General features: G+C 34.6%; 1 protein-coding gene across 3 annotated transcripts in view; it reads right to left on the bottom strand.

The window, feature by feature from the left end:
* The window catches only part of LOC138695089 (aminomethyltransferase, mitochondrial), a 91,309-nt gene that overhangs the window by 34,090 nt on the left and 36,732 nt on the right, over positions 1-20,487 (bottom strand). The window lies entirely within an intron of this gene.

The raw sequence follows: 20,487 nt of genomic DNA, 5'->3' as shown, positions 1-20,487 counted from the left end.
CGGATGCAATAGAGAACCTCAGATATTCTATTACCTTTCGTAACGAAGTAATGACGAAACTATGACGTAGCTGTGTAATGGTTATACTGTTATACACGACGAATGTAGTGATTATTAGTAAGGAATTCACACACGACTTATAAACGAGCTACTCATTGTATAAGACAGTTAAACGTCTGTATATAGAGTTTTTATTAGTAAGACCGTAAGTATTTATGAAGGCTTAAGAAATGAATGACGTCTTCATCAGTGAATCACAAGACGCACACGTTTAAATGTAGTCGACCTGCAACGCGATTGGCTGCCGGAAATTAGAGCGACGGGACTATAGCTGTAAAATTAAAAACTAATTTTGGTACATTTTTGACACCAAAATACAGTAGACTATAAGGTAGAGTTATGATTTGGGAACTATAGTCAGCCTGAACATAGATGGCACCATCTTCATAATCTCCATCAAAGAAGGAAATTAAACAAAATGCCTAGGAATTTAACTAGATCAAAGCCTCATTTTCGAACCCCATTTTCTCAAAATAGCACCTAAGAAGTATACTATTTTACAAAGATGACCACCGTTTATGATAAGACAGGCTTCAGCACACTTCCTCATCGATAATTGCACACGTTTGAATATCCTTCGAATGTCTATATGCGTTCAAAATCACTGGCAATGCTTTTGCGGAGTACCTTAACATTGTAATCAAAGGTGGAATACAAAAAGAAATTCAAATAAAAAAAATTCAAAAATTCAAGTCTGGGGACCTGGAAGGCCATGGTGTTGGTAAGCCATGACCGACACACCTCCTTTCGAAACATTCAATTCAATTTATTAAGCCATTAAACATACAGTGATAGGCTTCGTCTCAATACAGAAGGGAGGAAAAAAGACCATACATTTGAAAATACACATATAATTGAAAACAGTTTAATTAGAATGAAAACACGAAACATTTTGAAACTCTAAAATTAATGAAAACACTTCACTCTTAATGTAATAATTGTAACTAAATGTAATTAACTTTATTCATTAAAAAACAATTTCGTATGAATTTATGTTAAGAAACTCATCGACAGAGTAGAAAGGATTAATTAAAAGCCAATTATAAAACCTAGCTTTGAAACCATTGGCTGGTAACTTATAATATTGACTGGGAAGCTTATTATATAATTTCATCCCCATGACAAATAAAATTTGTACTAGTTTTATGTAATCTACAGTATGGAATATTAATTTGTTCACTATTTCTAATTTCATGATCATGTATATTGGGTATTAATGAGTAATTGTCTATATTTTGTCGAGTGTAAAGGACTAGGTCGTATATATATGACAGTTAATATCTGTGATTGTTTGAAAAGAGGTCGACAATGTTCAAGATAGTTTGATTGACATAGAATTCTAATGGCTTTCTTTTGCAAAATCAAGACACTCCCAATTTTGCTACTATTTCCCCAGAAAATTAAGGCATACCATTAGCGTAATAACCCTCCAACGTGCAAATGAAAGTGAGTTTGTACTTGTCTTACATCCATCACACCAGCAGCTGACTTTCTCGAGAAGGCACATCATGCAAAATGTCGCGTAGCTCATATTGAAAAAAATGTAAGCACGCACGTTTAAATCTACCAGGTAAAAAATAACGAGGTGTGTTTAGTTAGTGACCGCACTGATGACATCTAGGAAACGGTTTGTTTCCGGACCTTTGTTTATAAAAACTTTTTGCCTTTTTTCACAGTCCTTTAGTCGCCCCTGCAGTTTGTACCTGTAATTTTGAAACACCCTGTATGACAATAATATCAAGTATCCTCTATGCATTTACAACACCGGTATCTGTCAAGAAAAATTTAATGAGCGAAATAAAAGTTATTCAAAGAGCTTTTTTTCACACAATTACAGAAGCAGACTATTCAGCAACAAATATATTTCTTCATCAAATTTTAACCACAGAATACATTAAAAATTATAGTACTAAACAACAGTAATATTTCAGTCAACTGAATACAAGCCATCCAAATTATTTACCCTCATAACTAGAGCCCGGATGTTTAGGTATTTATAACAGTAAAAAAATAGGCAGGCAAAAAAGGCTATAAAAACGTAAAAAAAAAAAGCCACAAAAATCTTTGCAAAAGACATTATAAATTTTAATAGGGCATAATATATTTTAGCAATACATTTAAATTATATCAACATAACTCACATATTTACTTCGTAGGTGACACATGTTGACTTATAAAATACTTTTTTTTTTTCCGTGATTAATTGTCTTATCACAACCTTACATAACAAAACTGTTCCATCGGTTGAAAACACATGGGCACCAAATTCACTAACGTAAGCATGAAGTTTACTTTTCAATGGTTTACTGAATTTAGGCATTCTAGCTAACCGATCTTATACCTTCTGTCATCCGACAATAACAGACTGTTCCTCACTCAAATTTCTTTCTCCTTAGAGATGGCCGATATTTCACAAACCGATATTTTGTCACAGGTATTTTTTTGTCACAGATAAACCTGTGACTGATGATGCGAAATATCTGTGACAAAATATCGCTATCGAAATCTGCTCCGTATTCAGTACTCTGTGACTGTTGCAACGTCTGCGACTGATATTTTCTCCTCTACGTCGTGGGTTTGCGCATGCGCATGATACAATAATAGCAATCGGGCGGTGGTATTTGATTATTTTTTCGTGATATTTTATTCAATATTATTTTTTTCAAAGTGATGATGTGTTGCAAAGTTATTAGCGGCATTATAATAATACAATCATGAATCTAACATTTTGTTTTCATATTAAGTCTATATGTTTTATAAATATTTTATATATTCCCCGAGATCTTCACATTTTCATATTACTGTGAATATATATTAATGTATAAGTATTTTCCACTCAATTTTTACGCAGTAACAATATTTTTTTTTTAGTTATACTATTAATTACAAACAGAATAGTTACAGGAGCCTACATTATTTTAATAACTTTACATGTACTTCTCTCATTTATGTATGATCCAGTTTTAATGTATAGCTCAAACACGAACAGTGCAGGGTAGTATTAATTAAAATAATTAAACTTAAAATAAAATTATTTGTAATAAGTTCATTACCGGTATGTTGTTTATGGTTATTAACTCTTAGGAAATCGCACAGTGCTTTCTAACATTGGTACTCGTGTGGGGTGTTATTTTACCCAATTAATAGGCCTAATCAATGTTCTAAACTTGACATTTAGTGATATTTATCTAGATATTGTTAAAATCATCAACTTGCAAGTAATTTTCAACTTTTAAATATAATAATATGGGGTATTAGCAAAAATTGTCGATTTTATAAATTCCAAAAAGATCTGACATCTAGCAGACACTGCTCCAACAAATCGTTCTCATTGCCCTTGCACACTTTTAAAATAGACCTACACTTACACATAAATGGGATAACTAATTACATTTGAAAATAAGGGGTATCAAACGTAAATCATGTTAGTTCATTCCGTATCACTGAACGTTATGCTCTTCCGAACTTTCGAAGCATTTCTCACAAGCCGACAACAGCACCTATAGAATTAAAACCGAACGAGATAAAACTTATTTGGCTAAACTAACCTTGAGGTAGTTTCCTTCGTATTACCCTTATACACCTTGCATATACGAATCTGTGACAGGTTAGGTTTGGTTAGTTTAGGCTTTGTTATGCGTTAGATATACGATCAACTGCATCTCCACAAACAATCAAATTCGACGATTTTCACATCCGAAATCACCGAAACTACCTCAGCGCTAGTTTAACCTGAGCAACTGTCTCTCCACAAAAAAATTCCTTATAAATGCAATGATTTTCACATCCGAAATTGCCGAAACTACTTCAGCGCTAGTTTAACCTGAGCAACTGTCTCTCCACAAAAAAATTCCTTATAAATGCAATGATTTTCACATCCGAAATTGCCGAAACTACTTCAGCGCTAGTTTCACCATCTTATTATAAATGATGTAGTGATTACACGATTTAAATAATAATAATAATAATAATAATAATAATAATAATAATAATAATAATAATACCATTGGTTACCAATACTTTATCTTGTGTAAAATCCTGTCTGAACAACTGTCTTGTTCTGTAATTATTTTCTATTCTTCTTCCGAATACTTATGTTTCGTTAATTTTTATTCTGACTCAATATTATAATGTTAATGCACGACTTAAAATAATTTATCGATTATATTATATACAATAAAAAGGATCAATTTTTAAAACGATTAGGATAATCACATAACCTCAATTTCTCCGTACCCAACTACATTAAAAATTATCAACTGATTTCGTATCTACAATCAACAACGATATAACCTCTTGGTATATGAGGTTAACTTTTTGCATGTTACTGTTCAGTTAGATTAGTATTTATTTGTTAATGGTACATGTACATAATTTATTTGTTGGATTTTCCCATATAAACCACTAAAATGTGGCGTGTATAGAGAAATCATATTCACATTGCACTGCTCTTCAATATTTCCTGTTAATTTTTATCGGTGTGACAAAATATCGGTATAATTCATGCATATTGTGCTTACTTAGCGATATAAAATATCGGTGTGACAAAATCTCAGATAAAAGTCACAGATATTTAATTGTCACAGTCACAGTTGTCACAGATAGTTGAAAATATCGTTTAAGCTCAACTCTATTTCTCCTACAATAATAAACACGTGTAGCACAAAATTGTAACGGTAAAATTTGAAAATATGAAAGCAAACAATTGGAAATGCTACGTGACAACTTCTATGAGAACGAGCTTAATATTTAAAATTATAAAGCTGATTGTTGATATCGTGAAGACATGACAATATTATATTTGTAACTGTGGATTGTCGATCATTATTCATATTACACCAATAGTATTAAAGCACGGTTATTAGCAGATTAAGCAGCGAAATAAATCATTTTTATTTCCTATTTTTAGTAAAGTTAGTCATTGTATCAAATATTTAAATTTCATATACAACTTACTTACTTACTGGCTTTTAAGGAACCCGGAGGTTCATTGCCGCTCTCACATAAGCTCGCCATTGGTACCTATCCTGACCAAGATTAATCCAGTCTCTACCATCATATCCCACCTCCCTCAAATCCATTTTAATATTATCTTGCCATCTACGTCTCGGCCTCACCAAAGGTCTTTTTCCCTCCGGCCTCCCAACTAACACTTTATATGCATTTCTGGATTCGCCCATACGTGCTACATGCCCTGTCCATCTCAAGCGTCTGGATTTAATGTTCCTAATTATGTCAGGTGAAGAATACAATGCGTGCAGTTCTGTGTTGTGTAACTTTCTCCATTCTCCTGTAACTTCATCCCTCTTAGCCCCAAATATTTTCCTAAGAACCTTATTCTCAAACACCCTCAATCTCAGTTCCTCTCTCAAAGTGAGAGTCCAAGTTTCACACCCATACAGAACAACCGGTAATATAACTGTTTTATAAATTCTAACTTTCAGATTTTTTGACAGCAGACTGGATGATAAAAGCTTCTCAACCGAATAATAACAGGCATTTCCCGTATTTATTCTGTGTTTAATTTCCTCCCGAGTGTCATTTATATTTGTTACTGTTGCTCCAAGATATTTGAAATTTTCCACTTCTTCGAAGGATAAATCTCCAACGTTTACAGAAATTTCATACACAATATTACAATTAATTAGAAAATTGCAAATAAACAAGAAATATTGCTTTAAAATGACAAAAAAAGGCATTTATTAGTAAGAAACACCTTAGAAAGCAAAACAGGCAAGATAAAAATTGTCCCTATCACTTTGATTTACTCCAAATCACATTTATATCTTTGCTAATAATGATTTACTTCCACCCAGTAAAAAAGGCATTTTGCCAAACATCCGGGCTCTACTGATAACGGTTCAGTTCCCACCTAAGACTTCAGAAATTCATACTAAATTATATATCTATAGCATAATGTAAGCTGGTACTGTGTATGAAACATGTTAATAGGTACCTAATTATCCATATTACTTTGTTTTACAACATATCGATAGCATATAATATATTTCAGTTAATATTTTCTTAAAAAATTGGAAGTTAGTCTTAACTCCAAAATTTTGAAGAAGAAGAAGAAGAAGAAACAGATTTTTGTAAACTTTTCATACAAATTCGAAACTTGGTATTCTCACTTCACCATATACTCTAAACATTCCCTAAAAATTTCATTAGAATTGGCCTAAAAGAGAATAGTAACATGCGTTACAAGAGCGGTATGTTGAAGTTTTCATGTTCGAGGAAAAGTTTGAAAAAGCGAAACGTTGTTGAGCTTTTTTAATTTCCGAGAATTGAAAGAAAACATACCGCCCGTGTATCGTACATTATTTTGTGCGAAGATCGTTTATTACATGCCTGAAAGAGGAATTTCTAATTAGTTGCAATGAAATCTCCATCTTGGTTTCTGTTCAATGACGGCAAATTTGCAAAACAAAAATATCTATCTTCAACATTGTTGCTTTAAAATGTTTTCTGTGTTTACTATACTTCAGCAGGCCGTGATATACGTCTGTCTTCCCCCCCCCCCCCCCAGTCTATAAATGCTAACTTAAAACAAACGATAAGGTTATGTAATGATTTAGAGTTTACTTAATTTTTGCAAATATTTAAAAACAATAATTAACATTGCAATTTAGGTGAAATTGCAGTGGTAAGTTTCCAATTTATACTTATTACTATGTTGAACGTCTCTAAAAATAATATGTTAAAAGCCTAAAGCAGTAAAATCAATATGTCACTTAAGCGGTAAGAAGAGGGAAATTGTTATGTGTGTTAGGTTGGGAATACTGAATGTGGAATTTTAGACTTTCCGCGGATTGGTTTTGTGCGGAAACCAAGCAAATACGCACGATCTCGCACAAAAGGTTTTTATAAGCTAGTTAGTGTGAAATGTCAGCATAGCTATTGTGTGACAACAACCCCACACCACAACATAATAGTCTGATTACATGTAGACGCTCTTGTTTACCTCTGGTGAGATGTAATTACAAATGGGAGTGGGGGTGATGTAACAACTCGTGGTTCCTGGGTTCACCGCCAGTGCTGTTTTGTCCCAACTGTATTACGTAGTCGTCTTGCCATGTGACTGCCTTCACTGCTTGGCATTCCACACAAAAACAAAATACTATATCTTGTTTTGCATACAATGTAAGCAGAGTTCAGAAAAAGAGCTCTAACAAGGAAAATAAAGCGTTTTCGAACCCATGTTCACATGACATATTTTCATCCTCTAGGCCCGCATAATAGGATTGCTTCCCTAAACTTTCGCCAGACCGTACCGTTTTGTTACATCCTGTATATCAGAGATCTGCATCGGACATTTTCGCTCGAGCGCCAAGTAGTTCATAGCATAATCCGATAGGTAGCGCACAAGCATGATGCGTAAAATTGTCGCCAGTGATAAATCCTCGAACGGTATAAGCCGAGCGTTAGACATTCGTTTTTGTTACAGTGATGAACTGTGTAGTAACATCATAGATGTTTATCATTTCAAAACTTTGCAGTGTTTAACTAACCTCTCCATAGTACAACTACAACACTTGCTTTAAAATGTAATATAAATGTTGTAGGTAAATGTTTTTTTTTTTTTTTTTTTTTTTTTTTTTTTTTTTTTGTCCAGGAGAATGGAGAAAGTTACACAACACAGAACTGCACGCATTGTATTCTTCACCTGACATAATTAGGAACATTAAATCCAGACGTTTGAGATGGGCAGGGCATGTAGCACGTATGGGCGAATCCAGAAATGCATATAGAGTGTTAGTTGGGAGGCCGGAGGGAAAAAGACCTTTAGGGAGACCGAGACATAGGTGGGAGGATAATATAAAAATGGATTTGAGGGAGGTGGGATATGATGATAGAGAATGGATTAATCTTGCTCAGGATAGGGACCAATGGCGGGCTTATGTGAGGGCGGCAATGAACCTGCGGGTTCCTTAAAAGCCAGTAAGTCAGTAAGTAAGTAAGTAAGTAAGTAAGACAGGAGTGATTTTGTTTTTGCCACATCTGATAGATGTTATTGGATGTAAATGTAATTTTTATAAACGGAGAACACAATCACGATAATGCAAGAACCGTATGAAGTTTTCTAGTAATAATAATAATAATAATAATAATAATAATAATAATAATAATAATAATCTCTAATAATTAGTGTATCAATCTTTACGTCTCGAACAGTTGTGCAGCATGATTATTCCTTTTATTATATTTTCTGTGACGTTAGCTCTGTACTAATATTGTTATTAATCTACTGCTATATCAATAATATTTTGTAAAACGTTTCTACATTGTCGCAGTATATAGGCGGAACACTATGTATGGACCTATCATATTATATATGTGGTAAATCAAATATTGAGTAATTATTAATTAGCAATAATAACAGTATATCGAAGCTTTTCACACTATTTTATTTATAACTTCATGTTCCTGTTTTGGTATGTTCCATTCCATTAAAAGTTTGTCATAAACGCAGAAAATAAAGCCTTATTTTTACCGTGTGAGCAAAACATATGTGTATCTTATCTGTCGCCTTCCATACAAGATAAAACATGTCGGTGAGATGACCTTGTACTGTGCTTCTATTTATTACGAGCGTATCACGACCGATCGTATCTCACTCGAGGGTGCGACACTCGACCGAGTTCAAGCGAGCGATTTAACTCCACTGCAGCACTCTGCTGTACATTCTCTTCAATCCATCTTTTCAGCCGAGTTTGAACTACGGACCCTACATCCAGCACGGTAACCACTGTACCACCGAGGATGCCGATCTAAATGACCGATCCAAAAGAATTCCACTCTTTGTAAACTCTACACAGTCCAATAGCCAGACGTTAGTTCTTTTCCATTCTTTATCCCTTCCGCGTAAGAGAAAACAATATATCAGCCGAACTGACATAATGGGGAATGCATCCGTCCTTCCCCTGTGGGTCGTGTGCAGATAAAGCCTTCACAACCCCTGTGTTATTGAGGGTGAGTGATCAGCTGCCTTCACCCCCCCCCCCGAAGTGGGGCAGGGGTGGTTCCTGGAATTGGTCCGTGGAGTGAAAAATCGCAGCCAAGAATCTAAATCCAAATGTCCAGTCGTAGGCAGACACTTGTGTGACTTATCTCTGTTCCATAAAGTTGGTAGCACTGTCCAACATTACTCTCTTTCAACTCAGAGATGCCGGGTTGGAAATATGCATGTGATAAGTAGGGAGCGGATTCCTGTGTAATCAAATATTATTTTTGCGTGTGATAAAACACAATTAACAAAGTTAAGAATTCCGAACATGAAGTTTCAAGTTTAAAACCCGAATTTTATTTCACATAAAAACACATATTTTCACAAAAAAATTATGTTAATACATATTTTCAGGAAATCTATTATAATCAAATAAATCTTGAGTTTTTTTTACTTAAATAATTTTTTACGAGAACTTCTAAATATTTTAAAAGTAAATCAATTATATCACTCAGAAGTACAGTACGTTATCTTTTTTTTTTTTTTTAAGAAGTCTTGGCTGCTTCGTGTTTCTTTTTTTTTTTTCTTTTTTTTTTGTTATTTAACGACGCTATATCAACTACTAGGTTATTTAGAGTCGATGAGATTGGTGATAGCGACATGATATTTGGCGAGATGAGGCCGAGGATTCGCCATAGATTACCTGGCATTCACATTACGGTTGGGGAAAACCTCGGAAAAACCCAACCAGGTAATCAGCCCAAGCGGGGATCGAACCCGCGCCCGAACGCAACTTCAGACCGGCAGGCAAGTACCTTAACCGACTGAGCTACGCCGGTGGCTCTTCGTGTTTCTAAGCGCTGTGTGGTGTATCCGTGATCCATTTTCGTAATAGTATCGCCTCAAGTTCTGAGAACTGCTAGGCAGCATATCAGTGTTATTATTAGAGAATAAATTAACATGGACAAGGAGGAGAGATCTTGCAACACATAATTAGGAATGTTTATTGTTGCTGAAGATTATTTCATTCCACGCTTTTTTTGTGAAACACAAAGGATAAGAGCTGGGTATGAACATTATTTAATTTAAACAAATCTCTCGCCTCTTGCTCATGTCTATCAAGTAAGGCAATATATCTTGTTGTGATTCCCTGTTATCGGGCTTCGTCAATCGATATCCTTCAAGATGTACTGAAGGATGGTTATTTAAAAAACGATTTGGCTTTCCTATTAGGAAGTTTAAGCTTTTTGTGTGACACCATAAAAAAAACTTGAAACATCCAAAAACCTGTTGTCTGAAATAGGGAGGTGCGTGCCGTGGAAATTAAACTAGACTCGCTGCCAGGTTCAGAAGTACAAGTACTAAGGGACAAATTCCAGAATGCGTTTGGGAAAAACAGTGGATATAAAAAAATGTGTAAAGTCTCTCAAGTATTGGAAGGTGTGCGTGTAGGTGAAATTGACGGTGTATGTGTTTTTGACATTCCTCACTTTAAATATGCACGTCTGACGTCCTGTGATGTGGAAAGATCGTTTTCACAGTATAAGTCGTTGTTCAGAGATAGTCGGCATGCATTTGTGATGGAGAATTTGGAGATGACCTTTGTTGTTCACTGCAATTCTCGGCCAACTACTAGCACTCAAGTGTGGTTGATGTGTATCGAGTAACATTTTTTTTTTCAAGCTAAGTATTTTTGTCATATTTAAAAAATATATTTTTTATTTTTAGCAAATATTTTCGTACTTTTTAGCACATAAAAATAAATATATTTAAATTTTAGCACATAAAAATCCGCTCTTTAGTGTTAAGACACCCTGCTATCCAGAGGAAAATGTGTGAAATTAAGAACTGTAAGCATTCTTGTAATCATCTGGTGAATAATGACAAAATAGAGGTATAAATGTAACTACAAATATGGTGGCTTCCGTAGAACGTCTCAGCCCAGTTGTCGAACATTACAATTCAATTTATTGTTTGCATAACAAGAGAAATCCATTTACTTTGTAATTCCTTATTTTTAAGACGCTATATTAATTGCGGTTGTCTAGAGCCGGTGAACTGATGATTACGAGATGGTATTTGACGAGATAACTTCAATAATTCACAAGGAAACTGCCTGAATTAGAACAATTTCAAGGGTAAAATTGTTCCGGGGCCGTGTATCGATCCCGGGACCCTTCGCTTAGCGCACGAATGCTCTACCGACTGAGCTACCCAGGAACTACACCCGACACCGTCTCAATTTTTTCCTTTATATCCACACAATTCAAGTGAGCTAAGGCGCCAGGAACCCAGCACAGAATTTGTGTGCACTACACTGTACACTTTATCTTTCACAGTGTCACTTGGAATTGCGAAAGCTTGGAATTCCCCACCCCCCTCCGTATCAGAGATTGCCGGGAGCTGTCAAAAAGAAACGGAAAAATCATCTGTTAAACAAGCAAATACCTCATTATCATTAAATGCAAAATATTTATCTTTTATCTCCTTTCTCTCATTACTAGTGTAATTACTAGGTTTAATTTTATAATGTTTGTAGTTACTTAGTTTTAATTAAGTGGAAGAGAAGGCCTTAAATTCGCAAAGTATCCTATAGGATACAACAGGTTAATAGGTTATATGCTATAATTTTAATAGTACAATAGAAAAAAATTGGTAGGAAAATTAAAATTTCACAATACTAAATACTGTACGACATAAAATATGGACATTGCGATAGTTGTTTTCGTTACGGTCCGACACGGTTTAATAAACTAGTGTGAGAAATGAAGCTTTGCCAATTTAAGGGTTAACTATACCAAAAAGATAAAATGATCACGCTGTAAATTTAATATCGTTACGCATAGAGAGGAAAATTGCTGAAGGAGACATTCGCAACGCTGTTCGTATATTATCATCCGATATGGGGATAGCTGAATACAATCAACTTACTTACGAAGAATTATTATCAAAACACCCGCCTCCTTCTCGACCATCTACTTTTCCTGATGCTCCTGTTATTACTGCTAATCACCCATCTTTTTCTGAATCTGATGTCCTACACGCCATTACAAGTTTCCCTCAAGGATCTGCTTCTGGTATTGATGGTCTGCGACCTCAGCATCTAGTTGATTTAGTGTCCATTTCAGCTGGTGACTCTGGTAAAAAGCTCCTTTCATCCATAACTAATCTCTGCAATTTTTTGTCTCAAGGTAAATTAAATGACAATGTACGTACAAATTTCTTTGGTGCCTCTTTGCTTGCAGTTAATAAACCTGGCGGTGGCATACGCCCAATCGCAATAGGTAATACTTTCAGGCGCCTTGTTTCTAAAATTATTTGTCACGCTATTAAGATTGAAAGTGGTCATATTTTTCGACCTCATCAACTAGGATTTGGTTCTCCTAAAGGTTGTGAATCTGTTATACACTCTGTACGATCCTTCTTACATACTTATGATAACTCAGATAAAATTCTATTGAAGATAGATTTTAAGAACGCATTTAACAGCATTGAACGTGATATCATGTTAAACTCTTTTTTAGAAAAATTCCCCAGCTTTTACCCTTTTGTTTGGCAGTCTTATAGATATTCGTCCAATCTATTTTTTAATTCCAAAATTATGTTATCACAAACAGGCTGTCAGCAGGGAGACCCTTTAGGGCCTTTACTCTTCAGTCTTACAGTCCACTCCCTCATCCAAAAATTGACTAGTGACTTAAATCTCTTTTATTTGGATGATGGGACTTTAGCTGGAGATTCCCATGATGTTCTTTGTGATCTACAGAAAATCATTCATCTTGGGTCCGAACTTGGTCTTGAGATTAATCCTAATAAATGTGAAATTTATTTTTGTTCTGCTATTAACCCAAATATTTTATCTTCTTTCCAGAATATTGCTCCTGGCATTAAAACTGTCACAAAGTCAAATCTGTCCGTCCTGGGTTCTCCCATCTTTTTAGATTCTGTTGATGAAATAGCTACTCAAAAATTGGAGCTCCTGAAAAATCTGTTTGGTCGTCTTGAACATTTTCACCCCCAAGTCTCTTATTTCATTATCAAAAATTGCCTATTAATCCCTAAATTCACTTATTTTTTTAAGAACTACGCCCTTATTTCTTTTTCCTGCTTTTCTCCAGCAGGCAGATGATTTATTAAAGCAGTCTTTACAATCTATTTTAAATACTTCTTTTGACAACGACAGTTGGGTACAGGCTTCTCTCCCAATTAAATTAGGAGGCCTCGGTATTCGTACACTTACTGATATTTGTATACCAGCTTTCTTATCTTCAGTCTTTGGCGTTATTGACTTCATCAAATTTATTTTCCCTATTTACAGTGATGCTGTCGACATTTGCTATGTTCCTGAAGCTTTAAATAAGTGGTACGAAAAAACGAATAACTTTGCTCCTCCCCAGAATCCAGCCATTCAAAAAGCCTGGGATGAGATTATTGCAGGTCAAATACTTGATTCTCTTATATCCTCTTTCACATCTGACAAGGACATCGCTCGTCTTAAAGCTCTCCAAGAGAAGGAATCTGGATCTTGGCTCCATGCTCTGCCTTCCTCCTATGTTGGTACCTTGATGGACGGTAAATCTTTCCAAATCGCTACTGCATTGCGTCTGGGCTGCAAAATTTGCCATGTACACCAATGTATATGCGGAGAGACTGTGGATTCCTTTGGACATCATGCCTTAAGCTGTGCCAGAAGTAAAGGTCGCATTCCTAGACATTCTGCTATTAATAACATCATTAGTAGATCTTTAACCTCCTGTGACATTCCAACTCTTCTTGAACCATCTGGTATTAGCCGGTCGGATGGTAAACGACCTGACGGCTTGACATTAATTCCTTGGTCCAAAGGTAAATCACTCATCTGGGATTTTACATGTGTGGATACATTAGCCCTTTCCCATTTAAAATCTTCTGTCAATTATGCCGGATCTGCTGCTGAATCCGCTTATCATGCTAAACGACGCAAATATGAACATTTAACATCAAATTACATCTTCGTCGCTTTTGCAGTTGAGACCTTTGGTCCGTGGTGTAGAGACGCTAAAGATCTACTCACCCAAATTGGTACACGCCTACTGTCCCGTACCGGCGATCCTAGATGTATCAATTTCCTTCGTCAACGCATTGGAATAGCGGTTCAGCGAGGGAATGCTGCCTCCATCCTGGGATCATTTCCTAACGCTGTTTCGTTAGAAGAGATCTTTCTCATTTAATGTGTAGCGTACCTGCTTGAGCACGGGTAGAAAGTTCACAAGAACAAAAGTTCCACGAAGAAAGGAGAGAGCATGACCGATCTTTAATGAAGCCATGGTCGAGAATATCCACAAGGCGAGGTGCTCCCCATCGGCAACATGAAGATTAACTCTATGTCTGAGTTACGACGGCTGGCCGGCGTCAAGAGCATGGGCGATGCGGAATGCCCCACGCTGCTGGACATCGAGATCTGCAGCGAGCAGGACGACCCCAACTTCGGCGTCAAGTGCAAGATCTTCGAACTGGACGCTTGCCAAGGCATCGGAAAGGTGTGTCTGGTGTACATGGACAAGAGCGAGTGCGAATCCGATCTAAAACGAGAGGACCCCAAGATCTGGCTGCTGGACAGAAGTTTCGAGTGGCACTACCTGGCTGCAGACTTCAGTGTACTTTGTAAATTTGTAGTGTTTATTATTTAAAAAAAAAAGAATGTAATATCAGTTTCCTTTAATAAATAAATAAATAAGTTAGAAATAAATATAAAGTAATTACATAATTAAAATAAGACATTTGATCCAGGGAACATTCGTGTTTGATAGAAGGATAAATCGTTTAATATGTTACTTAATTTAAATTGCATCCAAAAAAAAAAAAATGCGATCATTTTAGTCCAGAGACACTCATTTGGTGCAATGACAATTCCTCTAACATGTTTCTAAATTTTTATTACATGCAACCATAGCTTAATGAAGATTGACATCATTTAGATTTAATGTGTATATTTTATTTTACTTGTTATAGGTTTCCATTGAATTATGGTAATAACTTAATTTTAACCCTTGTTTTCTACGTATTCAGTAAATGGCGCTTGGCCCACTATGGTTCTGAACCCTTCAAATAACTTAAATTATATTATATAATATTACATTACATATTATTATATTATATTATATTATATTATATTATATTATATTATATTATATTATATTATATTATATTATATTATATTATATTATATTATATTATATTATAATATATTATATTACATCAGAAGTTACTGTAATAACAGTATAGCATTATGTCCATCTAGAGAAACTACACTTTCCAATGGTGAAATAATAATTAATTATACAAATCGGTTAATTTAGCTTCCGATATTACTTCATACAAACACAGAAACATTCTCTGTAGGCTATCTTTCATAGCTTTCGATTGTTGCTGTCCAAGGCCCCTTATAGAAGAAGTCATTTGTTTTTTAATTCATTACACGGCCTTAGATGGCAGTTATTTTAATTTTAAAACTCATTTATCTCATTAAATATCATTCCTATCAACATTTTTCAAGGAATAAAACTTATCGCAAATTATTTTTAAAGAAACTTTTGTTATGTAACATTTTTCACAAAAATCAATAATAAGCGAGATATTTCGATTTATTTCATTCAGGCCCCCTTATAACCCCCTTTTTAAATAATGTATTTTGAATTCCATATAGCCTAAAATCTAAGTTACTACGAACTAAATTTATATTCCAATTTTCGTCGAAATGGGTTCAGCCATTATCGAGTGAAAAGGTAACAAACAAACATACATACAGACACGCAGACAGACAGACAGACATACAAACAAAAATTTCAAAAAAGCGATTTTCGGTTTCAGGGTGGTTAATTATATATGTTAGGACCAATTATTTTTGCAAAATCGAAAATTACCAGAAAAATTTCGGCTACAGATTTATTATTAGTATAGATAAGGAAACAGAAATCGGTATTTTGTTGTAGTAGAATTTACATACGGAATACTTAATAAATTTTACAGGAGAAAGAGTTCGTCCAAAGAGCTGGACTCTGGAAGAGTACCCAAAACGCTCATTGCATTTCCGCGTTGAATTGCAATATTTAAACGTTGACGCAAATAAGTAGTGCAAAATAGTATATTAAATATAATTTATACTAAATACAATGTACAACTGCAAATAAATATATAATTAAATATGTAAATAAATAAATAAATACATATATAAATAATAAATAAAATTAAACGAACAAAGAAATCAATTAATAAATATAGATGTCTATTTAGTTGTTTGGTATGTAAGCTATTTAATCAGCCATTAAGCTGGTTTGTTAATTTCTCTGTTATCTTGTAGTTAGTCACTTCAACAGTTACATAATCAATCTCTCAATTTTACATCAGTGAATTTTCCAAATCTTTCTACGTCTCCAACATTGCATTTTTCTAATTCTTAGGAGAGGCACCGATAAATATTTCAGAAATATTTTCAATAAACTAATGAAATGTGCAATTATCGTCTATTCTGCCCCCTCCAAATTTGAATTCCTAAAATTTTTCTGCAGTTATTTGACTACAGAACCAATACATAGTTACGTAGATAGCAGCGGCTTCTGTGCGAACTGATTTTAGATCACTATACTTTAATCTGGTTATATCGCTTTATTGTTTCATGTTAATAGCTTTTCCTTCGTCATTGACAGTAAAAGATTTTCACTCTTTTATTTTTAATGTGAGAGAAAGCAATAGCGGAATGCCCAGAAGGGAAGAAGCTTTGACTTTTTGTATTGCAGGTAATGAATACCAGAATTTTACAACGCTTCGAAGTTACGATTTACTTTCGAACTTCAAGTAAACAAAGGAGGAGGAGATAAGAAGAATAGTCCACACTGGAGTTCGTTGGGGTGCTTACAAATGGATAATTCCACTTGACTTGTCAACGAATTCCAGCAGAATGCAAAGTAATACGGAAAACAAATGGTCAAAATGATAGGTTTGAGTCGAATGGATTTAGTTGACCCTCCTGACTGCATTCTTCTTTGTTCACATGAATATGAAGAGAGATTCAACCCCCCAAAAACGTAGTCACATTCTGATATACAGAGACATCATTTTATTTTTACTAACATTTTTAATATTAACCTGGTTATATCTTTAGAGAACCGGAAACACCGTTCGCTACCCCCTTCCACAGCTGGAGTTCGATGATACTGGCGTAAAATACAAACAAATCACTTTACTAGGTATAGGAGGGAAGAAAAGTAGTTCATCAATTTACGTAAACTAGGAAATATCGCGATTTTGAGTTCGATAATTTTCATTAGGTTTTTGTTTAATCAAAAAGCAGTACTGTATTAACAATAAGTGTTTTTACTCACGAACTGAGCTGTCCATGCGGACGTATTCATTATGCAGTGTATATTATACTGTCTACAGCACATTAGCGTACACTATAGAGAATGAAGTTAAATTGAAAAATAATCATAATATGGATATTTAAACACATTCTTGAAAATGGTGGCCGTTCATTTCGATACAGGCTTCAGTTCTAATGTCCATATTATCGCACTATAGACAATTGTACCTAATTCCAATTACCAGGTTCGTACTTCGTATCAGTAACTCATGTTGAAATAATTCTGTACCTACTCTATAAAAGAGTACCTTACGTACTGTAAATTCAATCTTCAGTTCTGCCCGATCCGAAAAGACAAAATTACTCAGACATGCTATCTACTGTCCGTCCAAGTGGTTATGCCGCAGGATCGTAGAAAGGTGGGAAATCACGTGACAGTTAATTACTTAACGAGGCCCTTTTATTTAAGTTATTTTAAACAGTTGTATAACATTACGTAGACGTCCAATTCCTAACAGAAATTAATGTTTTCAGAAAAGAGCTAAGACAGCCCAGAGGGGTGTACAGAAGTAGGTGGGGGAAATCGGGATGCGATGTAGACAAACGGACAGGACCTGTGCGAAAATATGAGTCAATATTGAAAGCTCTTTCGTCACTGGAAAACGCGAACATATTTCTGAAACGTACTATAGTCACTAACTCAGTGCTGTTTACTATATGCGGCCTTGATTCTGTCTGGAGGACAGTTGGAACTTCATTAGTAGAAGGGGTGGGAGTGAAGTACATTCAAAAACTCAGGTACAATAAAAATTGAAGTAAAAATAAAATGATGTCCCTGTACATTACAAGCAATGGAAAAGTACAAACTTTACCCCTTCTCAATCTCAGTTTTTGTTTCAGTACGTACTGCCTCTTTCTGTAACTAAAACCAAAATAATAGAGTTAATTTCAGCTCCAAGTATTCTCAAGATCTCGTGAATATAAGCTAGCCTGAATTTGATTATAAAATTCTATTTACTTATGACGTTATAATGTAAAAAGAAGAATATGTTACAATAAGAGCGGTGATAATAGGAGGAAGAAGAATAAAGTGCATAAGATTTGCTGATGATATGGCGTTGTTAGCAGAAGAGGAGACGATACTAAGGATATGCTACTGGAGCTAAATGACACTTGTGAGCAGTATGGGATGAAGATAAATGCAAATAAGACGAAGACCATGGCTATCGGAAGAAAAATAAAGAAGATAAACTTGCGAATTCTAAATAAAGCAGTAGAGCAAGTGGACAGCTTCAAATACTTGGGGTGCACTATAAGCAGTAACATGAGCTGCTGCCAGGAAGTCAAAAGGAGGATAGCAATGGCAAAGGAAGCTTTCAATAGAAAAAGGAGCATCTTCTGCGGGGCTCTGGAGAATGAACTAAGGAAGAGACTAGTGAAATGCTTTGTATGGAATGTAGCGTTGTATGTGGCAGAAACATGGACATTACGACGAAGTGAAGAGAAGAGAATAGAAGCATTTGAAATGTGGATATGGAGAAGAATGGAACGTGTGAAGTGGACAGACAGAATAAGAAATGAAGCTGTGTTGGAAAGAGTGAGTGAAGAAAGAATGATGCTGAAACTGATGAGGAAGAGGAAAAGGAATTGGTTGGGTTACTGGCTGAGAAAAAACTGCCCATTGGAAGGAATGGTGAACGGGAGAAGAGTTCGTGACAGAAGAAGATATCAGATGATAGACGAAAATAAGAGGAGACAAAGAGGAAGGCAGAAAATAGGGAAGATTGGAGAAGACTGGGTTTGCAGTGAAAGACCTGCCCTCGAATCGAAGCTGCATTCTTCTGGATAAGTAGTTTCTGTCGAGATTTTCCCCAACTCTATGGCGTCTCTCAGGTAATCCCAAAGCGGATCTTCAGAGTAACCTCACCAAGACATAGCCTTGCTATGAATGCTAGATGACCGTGACGTCGATACAGAGTCATGTAACATCCACTGAGAGTTTTATTAATATATCATCCAACGTGTTTTATATTGCGTTGTCTTTGTCTGTTTTATAGACAGTCTAATTCCACCTATCTCCTCACTATTTTTTCTCTATCTCACTCGTACACACTCTTTACATACATAAACTCATATTTTAATGCCTTTTTGATCCCTATTTTTTCCATTTTAATGCCTTTATTCGCTCATTCTCAATTCATTCTTTAATAATAGACTTCAAATAATGGACTTAAATTAATAAAAAAAATGGTTTGACATAAATTACCTTTCTATCAACGAAAATAAAACCATAATTATTCCATTCTCATTATCTGAAAAATGTAACAAACTTCCTACATCTGTATTAAGTATTAAATTACATAATTCTGATTGTTGTCTTATACAGTGTAAATGTCCGATTATTAAAGAGTCCTCTGAAGTTAAGTATTTAGGCATAATTTTCGATAATCATTTAAAATGGAACCAACACATTAATTACCTTTGTAATAAATTACGTAAAATAGTATATTATTTTGTTTTATTGTGGAATTACTTGTCAATACGTTTATTACGCACAATATATTTAACTTTATTTCAATCGGTAATTATGTATGGAATTATAGGATGGGGTAGCTCATTTAAATCCAATTTTAATCCACCTTATTTATTACAGAAGAAAATAATTAAAATATGTCTTCATAAACCTATTGATTTTCCATCTCAAAATTTGTTTATAGACTTTAATGTACTTAACGTAAGACAAATTTATTATATTGTATTAATAAAATTCATACATAAAAATCGAAATAATTCTGAATTGTATTCTCATAGTTATGAAACAAAAGGTATGAATTCTTTAAGATTGTTTGAACCATAATGCAACACTGTTACAGTATTTAATCACAGTAGTAATTTAGGCCCTAGAATATGTAACAAATTTATATTTAAATATCCTAATCTTATCAATTCTAATAGTTGTAGTATTAAATTTAAAAAGTTATGTATGAATTTTATAAAAATTGAAAAATTGTAAATTTAAATTTATATATTCTAATTGCATAGTAGACATAAGACAAATTGTATTGTATACTTGTTAATTTCAATTCAGGAATCCGCCCCTGAGCACGAGTTCTACTCTTTCAGGGGCGAGCTAAAGTTTTTT

This window comes from Periplaneta americana, chromosome 2 (genome assembly GCF_040183065.1).
Source record: "Periplaneta americana isolate PAMFEO1 chromosome 2, P.americana_PAMFEO1_priV1, whole genome shotgun sequence".
Taxonomy (NCBI): domain Eukaryota; kingdom Metazoa; phylum Arthropoda; class Insecta; order Blattodea; family Blattidae; genus Periplaneta; species Periplaneta americana.
This window is presented reverse-complemented; position numbering and strand designations above follow the sequence as displayed.